This window comes from Poecilia reticulata, linkage group LG19 (assembly GCF_000633615.1).
Source record: "Poecilia reticulata strain Guanapo linkage group LG19, Guppy_female_1.0+MT, whole genome shotgun sequence".
NCBI classification, from domain to species: domain Eukaryota; kingdom Metazoa; phylum Chordata; class Actinopteri; order Cyprinodontiformes; family Poeciliidae; genus Poecilia; species Poecilia reticulata.
Genome location: NC_024349.1, coordinates 24,418,244 through 24,430,743, shown reverse-complemented (window position 1 = coordinate 24,430,743; position 12,500 = coordinate 24,418,244). Strand labels below are relative to the sequence as shown.

Genomic DNA, 12,500 nt, shown 5'->3' with positions numbered 1-12,500 from the left:
TTCAAAAGGTGGCGGTGTGATAGACTCCAGCCTCTGAGGTTGTCTAAATGAGCAACTGGATCCCCGTAAAAGGTCCTGGAGTGGGTGAAAGGCTGTTTGGTGTCAAACTTTGAACAGACAAAGATCTCCTCCAACAACAGAGGGAGACTTTTGACCGTGCAAAATTGCTGTTATTAATTAGTATAAATACATTTTTAAGCCTTTTCCTGGGTTGTGTTTTGAGTTTGGAATGCACAGGAATATGACAAGTTCTGTGCAAGAGGAGACTAACTAGATGCAGTTTCAGTTTCTCCCTGTTGCGGTAGAGTTGGTATGAAAAGCAAAATTAAGTTATCAGCTATGAGTCAGACTAAAATTGGAACCACAGCTCAACTTTGGAAAATRATTTTCCAGTGTCCTGTTTGAGGCTCCAAAAGTTATGATAAACTCAGTGAAAGGATGAATGTGTGTGGACTCTCCTCTTTGCATGTAAATCTTATTAATTTTTCTTTAAAGGGGCGGTATCATGTCAAATTGACTTTTTTGACAACCGTCATTATGACATGATGTGGCAACCGTTCAGCTGTGCAAAACGCCTGGGTGGACCTAGCCCCACCTCCGAGGTGAAGCTCTTCCTCAGAGCTGCAGATTCTACGTTTCTAAGCTTCCTCCTTACAGAGCAGCCCTGCCCYACTCAGATCCTTCAGACTAGCCAGGAGCAATTAGCAACAACACGGATCTGCTGTGCTCATTATGCTAGCTAATTCTCTGAAACGCTGTTAAAAACGTTGTTAAGGGGTTAATAGAGGAGTTATGTTATGATTTCTTGAAGGCGGAGTTTCAGAAAGAGCAGGAGTTTCTTAAAGAGAGGGCCAATTTCAAGTTGTTAAATTACAAAATAAAATTCATTTTACATTATATTTGATATATGCWGCATTTTTTTGACAACTGAAAGTAACATAGTTACTTGATTATGCTATAAAAATTTCACTATGTACTTAGAAAATACATAAAACTGCCATTTTAATGTTTGAGTTGTGTTTTATTTTCACTCAGATACCTTTTGAGATCTCATCTTTTTTCYAATAGTTTTAAAATACTAAACCTTCTCTATCCTTATGCATCAATGACATTTTGTAATTCACAAAAACACAGTGAGGTAGATGTCATTTTTTTTGTTTGTTTCTATACATCTTTCTTTCCTCAGATCTGCATCACCTCAGCTCAACACTTCGATGTCGCCACCGAGGAGAAACGAGGGTGGGCCGCATCGAAAGACATCACAACATCTGCTGCCGGGTGCTGATAGCGAAGACAGAGTAAAGAGAGGGTGTTAAATGCGTTTGTGTGGGGGGTTTTTTTAATCCTTTTTTTTTTTCTTGGTGCAGCTGAAGCCGACCGCGTCAAAAGAATTTCCGACGCCCCACTCCTCCTCCGCTGCGCCCGGTTCACCGCTCAACCTTCACCAGTGTGTGCGAAGTTACTTATGGGGTGACAGCGAGATGTCAATGGGCTTTCACGCCGATTCAAAAACGCTCAGTGGAACACTTGAAACCACTAATGGCTTCCAATGGTGGGTGACATCACAGCCGTCGTGTTTCTTGTTATTTTTCACTCTTTATTTCATCCCCGATCGCTAATGCTTGGACATTTTTTTGAATTATGCGGGCTTTTACTTGCGGACACGCGCGACGTCTTCAGCCTCTCCCCGGGCTCGGCGATGAAAGATTTAGTCGAGCCGAGGAAGGGCGCGATGGATGTAGTGACGGACCTGTCTGCCCCGTTTCACTGGAAAAAAGAATACTTTCAGAGACTCCTTGCTTCTCTGGAGAGGATGATGAAGCATTTGCAGGCTTGGACTTGGGTCCCCACCTACTCCCCCTCTACCACAGCAGACCCCATGAAACAGAGTTAACCCAGAATCTAAGATCCCATCTCAGATGGAGAGAGAAGGAGGAAGTTAATTTTTTGGAGCTTTATACATGAGAAATGTACACAAAAGTGACCAATACAGGAACTGGTCTTTCTGAGCTTGGCGACCAGTGCTGATCCTGGGAGATTCTAATACATCACAGCTTTTAAACCAGATTTTGGTACTTTTAGAACTCAGCTTAAAACCGCCTTGAGGTTCTACAAATAAAGGTTGAATCAATCCTCACATTGAGGGTTCCTCAATTATTACGGTTCTCACACATCATCCTGCATCGATTTACACAACTCCAGTCTCAATTTAACTCGATTTAAGTCCTATTGTGATCGCGGTCACACAGCATGGCTTGATCGACCATGTATGGGCTTCCTCTGGCGAGGGTGTCTTGTGATAATGGCCGAAGAAACACCTGTTGACCCAGAGGTTCACGACTGATGATGTGTCCATGGTCCTTTATAACTATTTTATCATAAAGTGTGTTTTCACAAAATGTTTTAACTCGAGTTATCTTGGACTTACATTCCACACATCACACGCAGGTTGGCTTTGCTATAAAAAAAGAAATGGGTTTTAAGAGAGTGATAAATAGACTTATGTATTCTTTTTACTGTTTAGCTTAGTTTACTTTAAGATTTTTTAGCTTCTCTTTGGGTTTTAAGAGACTGATAGTTACTCATGAAGATGGATAGCCTTATCGTTTCCTTGGGTACGACCACAGGACTGAGGAACTGTGGACGGCGTGCCACGGCCCGTGCAATGACCTTTGATTCCCCAGTTTCAACAGCCAAGTCATTGGACGAGGTGTGGGGAATCATCCATAGAATATGTATGCCTAGTGAAGGTGGAGAATAAAGAGGAAGGGAAACAAATGGGAGATGGTTCACATTTCCAAAGTTCTTCTTGTATATCATCTTAGAAAATTGTGGAGATATTATCGATATTTCTGCCATTATATACGATGGACAGTAGGTTTCCTTCCTAAAATAATGCTTGTTTTTTTGCTTAAAGTATTTATTTTTGCCTAAATTGTCTTTTGGTGATAAAACGAAGATGATTTCTTTGGTCAAAAAATAACCTAAGCTAGTTGACAATATAATTAATATCTACCAACTCCCAATTATTTTCCTCAGTATTTGTCAGGATTGCTTGTGTTCATTATTTTTCATAAAGTCCAATCGAACGAGGGCTTGTTAACCGTCAACTTAAGGGTGCAGTTATTCCCTGTTAAATGCTTTACCCAATTTTTTTTATGTTTAATATTGAAAGGAGGGAAACAAACAAAGAGCTTCAACAGCTACGGCTCTAAATCCTTGTTTCAAAGTCAAAGTTCATGATGAGGCTGTTTGGACCCGCCTGGAAAATGCAGCTGTAGCTTTCTTCAGCGGAGACGAGGTCTGCTCACATTGTAATCGTAAAATGGACAACTGGACACATGCAATGCAGTCACATTACTTTAATTACTCGCTGTGTACGATGCATTTGTAGGTTGAAGAACTGACCCTGCAAGAAGAAGAAGGAAAGAAAGAAGAGAACAGGAGCAAGAGGAGGGTATGATGGAAGAAGAAGAAATGGTAGCAGCACCTGTAAAGAGTAAGAACAAACTTTCAGCTCTTTGAAGATGTAGACTACTGCAGGCGGAGGCAGATGTCAGTGCACCTTCGGTGGCTGAAAAGATCAAGAAGTAGAACTTCCACTCCTTCAAAGCGAGTTTCCTCCACATGCAGGGGATGGAGCGGAGCTGGCTCGGCTCTCGCCAGAAAAAGTTGACATGTCAGTGTTCTTGAAAAAAGAACTGTGCAAGGAATGAAGAGAAGTAGTTCGTGTAATTCACAGCGCAAAAGTTTGCTTCATCGTCATAATTTGTAATACCTCACCTCTTCAGAGCGTTACTGGCTCTGAAGAGTTTTCCCTATAATAAAATGTGTTAAACAGCTGTGATGTTATATTACAAAGAGTTGGACGTTGCCTTGGTATATTTGTTCATTTTTATATATTGAGAAATAAAAGGAACATTTATTATTAAAAAAATAACACATTAAAGTACCAAAAATTGCTGCCGCTGACTACCGATACCGATTCCCAGGCACCAGATACTGGCATCGAATCGATTCAAGTGCCAAAGGAACCCATCCCTAAATATGAGTTCTAAAAAAAAAATTATTTTAAAAGAATCCTTAGAAGGGGTGGGTACTGGTGAATTAGTTTATTATCATGCACTTTTCCCCCCACATTGAATAAATATACTCAAACTAAAGGTTCAGTTTTGAACCTCATTAGTGTGAGATCATGTGACTGCATCAGAAAATGAGTATTTTTAGGGCTTTTGGGACATTATTGCCTGGGGTGCGAATAACGTTGGTCAGCATTAGAACTATAAAAGTCTAGAAGACCTGGAACCCTATTTGTAGGATTTGGCCAAACGATGAAAGGACTCAGGGATTTGAGGTTTCAGCTGGTGGTGTGATTTAATTTTTTTTTTCTTCTTTCCCCAGCAAGCAAAGTGCAATAGTGCAGATGGATGGAAAAAAAAACTGGGGGAAAAAAAAAAAACTCCAATTGCTTACAACAGAGGTTCCCAAACTATGGGGCGCGCCCCGTAGGGGGGGCGCGGGAAGCCGTCTGGATGAAAAAGAAAAAAAAAACATGTACGTTGTATGCGCTGTGTTTTTACCTTAGAATGGCCAACTCTCTGTTATTCCTGTCAATTTGATACAGTAGGAGCTTCCGCACTTCCCATATCTGTGTCCTCTGTCACTTTTACCAGCAGTTAAAACTGTTGTCAACATGTCGTAACCTGTTTTTCCGAGCCGCCTTTAAATGCAACATGAGCGCTAGGACGCTTGCGCGTGCGGCAGTGAAGGAGACCTGCTGCTCCTGTGCGGAGCTATGCAGGTGTGTGTTAGAATCATGGCAGCAAAACGCAAAGAATTTTGCACAGTTTTCCCCACAAACTAACAGACTATTGAGCAAAGCTGTTGGATGCAGGTAAAGTTAGCTAAAAGATGTTGAGCTAGCTAATATCAATACAGCACCTTAAGCTTGTTAACAAGTAGCTTGTAAACTACTGGTGTTGTTGTCTATGTTCAGCTATGATTCATTTTGCCAAAAAAGTTGATTCCCCCCCACTTGTTCGTCTGGAGTCGGGGCTGAGTATAACGGGGAGTCTCTAAGAATCCGCCCCCCAACCCCTTTGCTCACACACATCGTTCAACCAGACAGCTATTTGTAAGCCATAGGGGGGGCCCAGAAATAGTTTGGAAACCACTGGGGGGGCCCAGGAGAAAAAGTTTGGGAACCACTGGGGGGGGGCCAGGAGAAAACGTTTGGGAACCACTGGCTTACAAAGTAATAAAGTTAAACTTAAAATATAGAAAACAGAATTCGACCCGTAGGTAGGAAGCTCCGGTGTTCAACACCCACTGAGGCACAAACCTCAGGAGGAATCTCCACTTCCTGGCTTTATACAAAAAGCTCCTCCTACAGGAAGTATTCATTAGTATTGATTCACAGATGCTAATTACAAATACTCTGCTACACATGCTACTTACTAATATCCAAATGACACAACCATGACACAGTTAAGTTGTCTGGTTACACATTCCTACTTCCTGTTTAGAACAATTAACCAACAGCTGACCAAAATCATTACCTTAAAGTACAAAAACAAACCAAGTGGCACAGTTTTGTAAGTCTATCAGTTGCAGCAAAAATAACCAGAATTGTACAAATTTTGATTCTTTTACCACAAACGTGTACTGAGGTGATATGGTACATAGGGACATTATGATTTTAAGTCAATAAATCATAGTAAAATCATATTCTATGTCGGTATCAGAGGGTTCAAGTTGACATTGTTGCCTGAGAATTTGTGAAATGGAGTCTTTGGGAGGTAATCTGCATGTTGCATTAGATTTCCTAACCCTATAAAGACTGCGGCGTAAGTAGTCCTACTTTCGTCTTGCATGGCTATTTTACTAATCAATCAAATCAAGATGAAATTACCCGTTCAACGGTGCCCCCGAAAGTACAACATTCACGGAAACAAATCTACATTGGAATCTCTAAAGGAAAAAAGAAAAAAATTGGATCCGTAGGGAGACACTGAGAGGATGAGTCAGGTTCTCCTCTATACTCATCCATCCGTACATCCCTGCATCTGGTTTGGGTTTGTATGGATGTCTCTCGTCTTGAAGCGATCTCCCCAAGAATCCCCCAATTCCTCCATTTGCCCTCCCCACATATGGCCGGTGCCAGTTTAGGATGAGGATTACAGTGGAGTTTCCCAGGACATGACATAAGGAAGAGACAAGTAGGTCTCTGCTCCCTCAGCTGAATCTTACTATGACTAAATGGAGTGTTGAAGTAAATCTCCGTTTTTTYCTCTGTGTGTGTGGAAGCTCTGATTTGATTACTTGAGCGATAGTGTGCTTAATACAGACTTGGCTCTTCATTGTCTTTTCTCTTGGCCTGGGTTGGGATAGCTGCTGATTGGTTTGTGGCAGAAGACAGGATTAGAGCTGAGGGCGAAGAAGTACCACCCTATAAGTTTGGGTGCAGATCCTGTAGTCCGAGGGGAAAAAGTCTGTCTTGATGACGGATTTCTCACATTGTCTTTGCAATGTGAGGCATTGCAAAGACAATGTGAGTTTGGTGGGTTTGGCCCGAGGTAGAGTCTGACGTGGTCATGGACCAAGCTACGGGAAATGACACCATGACGCCTCCATAATCTATCCCTCACAAATGGTGCTGACTGATATCTGGTTGGCACCATTTGTGAGGTTTAGTCCTTTAGGAAGGACTAAACCTTTTTGAGTCAATACCAGAAACCAGTCACACAGAGTGACGAAGTGTCTGGAATGGCAGATTGAGAAATCTAGTTTGAGCTTCACTTGATTCCATTAATACCTCAATGTCTGATCAATTCTGCATGTGCAAAAGATGAAAACACATTTGCAGAATAAGTTCTGACATCGCAAACTTTCCCAGTCCAAACTTCCAGCCTGAAGTGGCTGGCGAGAAGCACTCTTGTTTGGGGCTGGATTGATGAAACACTCCGATCCACTGGTCGGTCTGTACCTTACCAAAGACACAAAACTCAAGTCCAAACCTCCAACTCGGGATAGCGAGGACTCTCTCCACTTTTCTGCAATGTGTGCTCTATGCTAGTTTACAACTAGCATACAGCTACTTCCTGTTTTTATAGCCATGCATTGTGCCAACGTCTGACAAGGTCACGCTTTGCGTAGCCTGGTTGATTAGCTTCATACCAGTCGATGAACACATGCCTAATTCACATTTCTTTCGTTTTTGCAACATTTTAAAAGTCTGCTCAAAAATTTGCTTGACAATGGCATGGAAACATATCTGTGGTTGAAGTCGGTATCCTCCGCTACTGGATCTCTGCAGATCATTCACAGTACGCTCTGTCTGATGAACCGTGCTACCTCAGCACACTGATTGACTTACCAGTCACAAGAATTAACTACCATACATTGTAAAGTCCACCCAGAACTGACTGTTTTCAATTATGTGGTACAGTCTTGCAGATTTCGCTCAGGGCAGTGGCAGAAGCCAGAAGAACTGTATGAACCATGTATTTTCCTTCCTTTTTAATGACTGTCAGAAATCGTCAAAGAATCATCTGAATTCGTTACCAGCATGAAATTGATCACCGAAAAAGTTTCTGATCACTGCATCTGTTGTAATCTACTTTTGGTTTGATTATATCTCTTTCACAAAAGAGAATTATGAAGAAATTAGAGATCAAGAGACTAAAACTGTTGTGATTTTTCGCTAGTATCTCATTTGTTTTTTGTTCAAAGGATATCATTTATTTTTATTAGAAAATGTATAGTCTTAAAATCATTTTTACCCCTCTATTGAGGAGCTATTGGTAAAAATTATTTAATGTGTCAAAGTAAAAAAAAAAGTAAAAACTGCCGACTTTATGGTTTTGTGGTGCTCGGGCAACACTTACCCCTCTCTCCATTAGCCCAGCCTGGCAAAACATGATTACTCTTTTAAAAAGTGGCTGGAGCTGAAGTACAAACCTTACCAGAAGTTATATAACAAGTCTACTTTTTTTTTCATCCCCATGCAGTGTCATTTACTGTAATATGCTGGCAGGATTTTGACTTTTTTTTCTCTTTCTTTCTGCTGAAGCTCCTCTTCCAAAACCCCTTTGTAACTTAGCGTTACCCCACAGACATGAATAGCTATGAGGATTTTCTTCTGTTCTGCCACTAAAAATTCACCTCTTGTGGTGCTCCACTATGAGCCAATTAAACATGTTTACAGTTTGGTTTGGGAACGGCAAGGGGGGCAGGAGACGGTGCCACATGGAAGGCTCTGTGATTTTTTCAAAGGACCAGTCAAATCATGTATGTTTAGTTTTTATTCCATTACCAGGCGTCATCCAGCCAGGTGAGAACGATGCCTTTTGGATCGGCTCGACGTGAAATCGTCGACTCAATTTGAGAAGACCGTGCTGAGACGGCAACAGGAAGCAAAAGACTTCACGATTTTAAGAGCACTGGGAAACAAAAAGTTGAAATGCGATATCCGGCTGTCACAGAGCCTCTGTCATAAGAAAGGGAGCGCAAAGGAAACCGCAGTCTGGACGGACGTGGTTACCTGTCGAGTTTATGTGACTGAAACAAAGTGAAAACGAGTTTAGAAAGAATGAAGACGTAGGCTTCCATTATAGTAAAACTCTTCAAAAGATCCTGTATTCAAGTAGTGGGACTCGGTAAAAAAAATTTAAACTGTGTATCAACAAAATAAGTGTGATTTTTAATTGTATTGAATAAAAGTATTGAATAAATAGACATTTGAACTCAAAAACAAACATCGTCTTTCAATGGTTATTCAATTGTGAGATTGGTGCAAATTTCATTAATATCCATTCAGCTTTCTATTGTTTCAAGAACTGATCATTCATGGAACATCTTTAGAAATGTGGACTGTGGAATCTGACGTTAGCAGATTGTGGAACCTCAGCTGTTTATCATTGAGATTTTATTTTAGGATTGAATAGCTTTGCTGATAAGTTAACTTATTTCAGCACAACAACATATACTGTAGAGCAGGGGTGTCCAAAGTCGGTCCTCGAGGGCCGGCATCCTGCATGTTTCAGTTCTCTCCCTAGTGGTAGTAACAATCTCCATCCATCCATCCATTTTCTTTCACCCCTGTCCCTCAGTGGGGTCGGGAGGTTTGCCTGTGCCCATCTCCAGCTAACGTTCCGGGCAAGAGGCGGGGGTCACCCTGGACAGGTCGCCAGTCTCWCAGGGCAACACAGARACACACAGGACAAACAACCATGCACACACACTCACACCTGGGGGCAATTTAGAGAGGCCAATTAACCTGACAGTCATGTTTTTGGACTGTGGGAGGAAACCGGAGTACCCAGAGAAAACCCACGCATACACAGGGAGAACATGCAAACTCCATGCAGAAAGACCCCAGGCTGGGAATCAAACCCAGAACCTTCTTGCTGCAAGGCAACAGCTCTACCAACTGCGCCACTGTGCGGCCCTACTAACAATCTCCTCAGCAGTCAATGTTCTCCTTAGGCCTCTAATGAGCCACCATTAGATGCAGGTGTGTAAAACCAGGCAGAGAACTAAAATATGCAGGATGCCGGCCCTCGAGGACCGACTGACTTTGGACACCCTTGCTGTAGAGCAACTTCAGTTAAGCTGGAAGTGCTCTGACTAATTGACCGCAGTGACAGATTGTCGGTGCAGTAGCTAACATGTTGGACATGTCAAGAGGAAAAGAATCAAATATTTAAAAAAATAAAAAAATAAGTAACTTAAGCAATGACCGAAAGATTCAGCAGCATGAGTTTATATAGAAAACCACAAGGCCCGGACTTTATTTTGATAGCTTGCTGGTAAGCGGAAGTGGACTAAGTTGCATGTTAGCTAAATATTTAGCTTGGTCCAAATACAAAGTTAGCAAGCTAAATATTTAGGTAASAACCTAAATATTTTGTTAGCATGCTAAATATTTAGGTCTGAGCTAAATATTTAGTTTGAATATTTAGTTTGGAAATATGTTTATTTTAGAAAATAAAACTAAATATTTAATGTTTAATATTGAAGCAAAAATATTTAGCTCATTGACCATTTCAAAATAAATGATTTTAAAAAATATTTAATTTGCAAGCTAAATAATTTGTTTTGGACTATGACATTTATGAATGCATGAACGACGTTCATGCATTCATAAATGCCTCCAAATCCGAGGCCATGGTCTTGAGCCGGAAAAGGGTAGAGTGCCTTCTTCGGGTCAGGGGGGTCGTCCTGCCTCAAGTGGAGGAGTTTAAGTATCTGGGGATCTTGTTCAYGAATGAGGGAAGAAGGGAGCGGGAGATCGACAGGCGGATTGGGGCAGCKCTGCCGTGAAACGGGCGCTGTACCGGTCCGTCGTGGTGAAGAGAGAGCTGAGTCAAAAAGTGAAGCTCTCAATTTACCGGTCGATCTACGTTCCCCACCCTCATCTATGGTCATGAGCTTTGGGTCATGACCAAAAGAACGAGATCACGGATACAAGCGGCCGAAATGGGTTTCCTCCGTAGGGTGGCTGGGCTCTCCCGTAGAGATAGGGTGAGAAGCTCGGTCATCCGGGAGGGACTCAGAGTAGAGCCGCTGCTCCTCCATGTCGAAAGGAGCCAGTTGAGGTGGCTCGGGCATCTGGTAAGGATGCCTCCTGGACGCCTCCCTGGTGAGGTGTTCCGGGCACGTCCCACCGGGAGGAGGCCTCGGGGAAGACCCAGGACACGCTGGAGGGACTATGTCTCTCGGCTGGCCTGGGAACGCCTTGGGATTCCCCCGGAGGAGCTGGAAGAAGTGGCTGGGAAGAGGGAAGTCTGGGCCTCCCTTCTGAAGCTGCTGCCCCCGCGACCCGACCCCGGATAAGCGGAAGAAAATGGATGGATGGATGGATGGATGGATGAACGACGTGGTGAGTATATGACTTTAAAAACTGAGCAGCCTTTTTTTGTTTTCCTCTGACAGGCTGAAAAAAAAAAAAAGCGTAACTTTACAAACAGGCACCCCACACGGCCCATTTACGTTAGGATGGGTTATTCTTGAGTCATACTTTTGAGTCATCAAATTTTCTCCGCTACACCTCTTCTCAACCACCTCTAGTGACAGTCGTATCAGGATTGGTCAGCATTTTTCACTACTTTTGAAGTTTCAGTTAGCCGCGTCGCGTATGCTAGCACTCCGGAACGTAGCCGTACGCAGGAGGACGTACGGCCCTCTCTGACGAGCCCAGGTTGGCGGATTCCCGTGGATATTTTCGGCGTCCCAGCCGCACCGCTCTTCCCTCTGAACTCTTTCAAACTTCATCAAAGGGRAACAAGCGGCGCGAGGAGGAGGCAGGAACACAAGAAAAATGATAAAAGAGTAGAAAGAGGGAGCGAACAAACCCCGTCTTCCTAATGACATCCCCATGAGGGATCAGCTACAGAGGTGAGGGCAGAGTAAACAATTTTGTTTATCTTGCTTTTGTTGTCGATGTTCTTTCACTTGCTAGCTTCTTTTGTTTCAAGCTTTTCTTTTGTGTGTGTGTGTATGTGCGCGCGCGCGCGTTGAGGAAAAGTAATTAATGCAGATTCCTCCCCACTATCCCCCTGTTTGTGTGTGTGTGTGTTTTTGGGCAGGGTCCCCCCTGGGTGATGAATCCACAGCTGAATTAATTAGAGCAGCAGGAAGTGGGGGAGGGGAGGTGCAAAAGTGTTTAGAGAAATAAAGAGGGAACAGTAGAAAGTATAGTGACAATGAAAGTAGAGAACRACTCTACTTTCTGCTTCGGGGTCTTTGTTCAGATCATTTAATCCTACAAGGCTGAAAGAATTTAAAAGTCCAAATTAGGTTTCACCTCCAGTCCCGTGGCACTCTGCTGAGCTGTACTGTGGAGAAACGATGGAGTTCATGGAGGATAGGTGTTCTGATTAATCCAAAGTGTTATGAATATAAAGCACGGATGATGTCTRAAAGATGGTAGGAGGAAAGACTAAGCGTAGGAAAGTAAAGGGAAATGAGAGAGGCTTTATGTCARTCTGATTGGTTTCTTCTAGAGATGTGCCGATCAGGTTTTTTCCTGCCGATACCCATGAGGGCCGGTCACCGATACCGATCACCGATACCAATCGCAGAATTATAATTTTTTATCATAAACACTACCGGCAGTGGCGCAAAAAGTGGGTATGCAAGGTATAGGGGCGCAGCACCAGAGGGGGCGCTAAAACACCGTCTGGAGGGGGCGGCGCGCCGATGATGTTTTCCCGTACACTTCAGCGCGCCTTATGCTCCTTCACCTCACGCACATAACGAGGTAAATGTGGCGAGTTTTACCTTTCACATATTGTCGCCTTGACGCTCCTTCTCTGGGGGGGGGCATCTATGTTTTTGCATCAACCTGAATAATGTGTAGTTGCGCCACTGACTACTGGTTACATTATGTGGAAAAAGGAACCATGAATTCACCTTAATTTAGACAAAAACTTGTTTTTAATAACTTTTTCCAAGAAGAAAACTAAACAAAACAGGCATTCTGCAAATTGTCCTGCTAT

The 12,500-nt window shown here is 42.8% G+C and overlaps 1 long non-coding RNA gene across 1 annotated transcript in view; it reads left to right on the top strand.

Annotated features, from left to right (window-relative positions):
- Positions 1 to 11,226: 11,226 nt before the first annotated feature.
- LOC103482040 (uncharacterized) overlaps positions 11,227 to 12,500 on the top strand; it is a 94,883-nt gene continuing 93,609 nt past the window's right edge. The window contains exon 1 of the long non-coding RNA XR_536382.2: positions 11,227 to 11,397. This is a non-coding gene — a long non-coding RNA (uncharacterized LOC103482040). The remainder of the gene's footprint in view (positions 11,398 to 12,500) is intronic.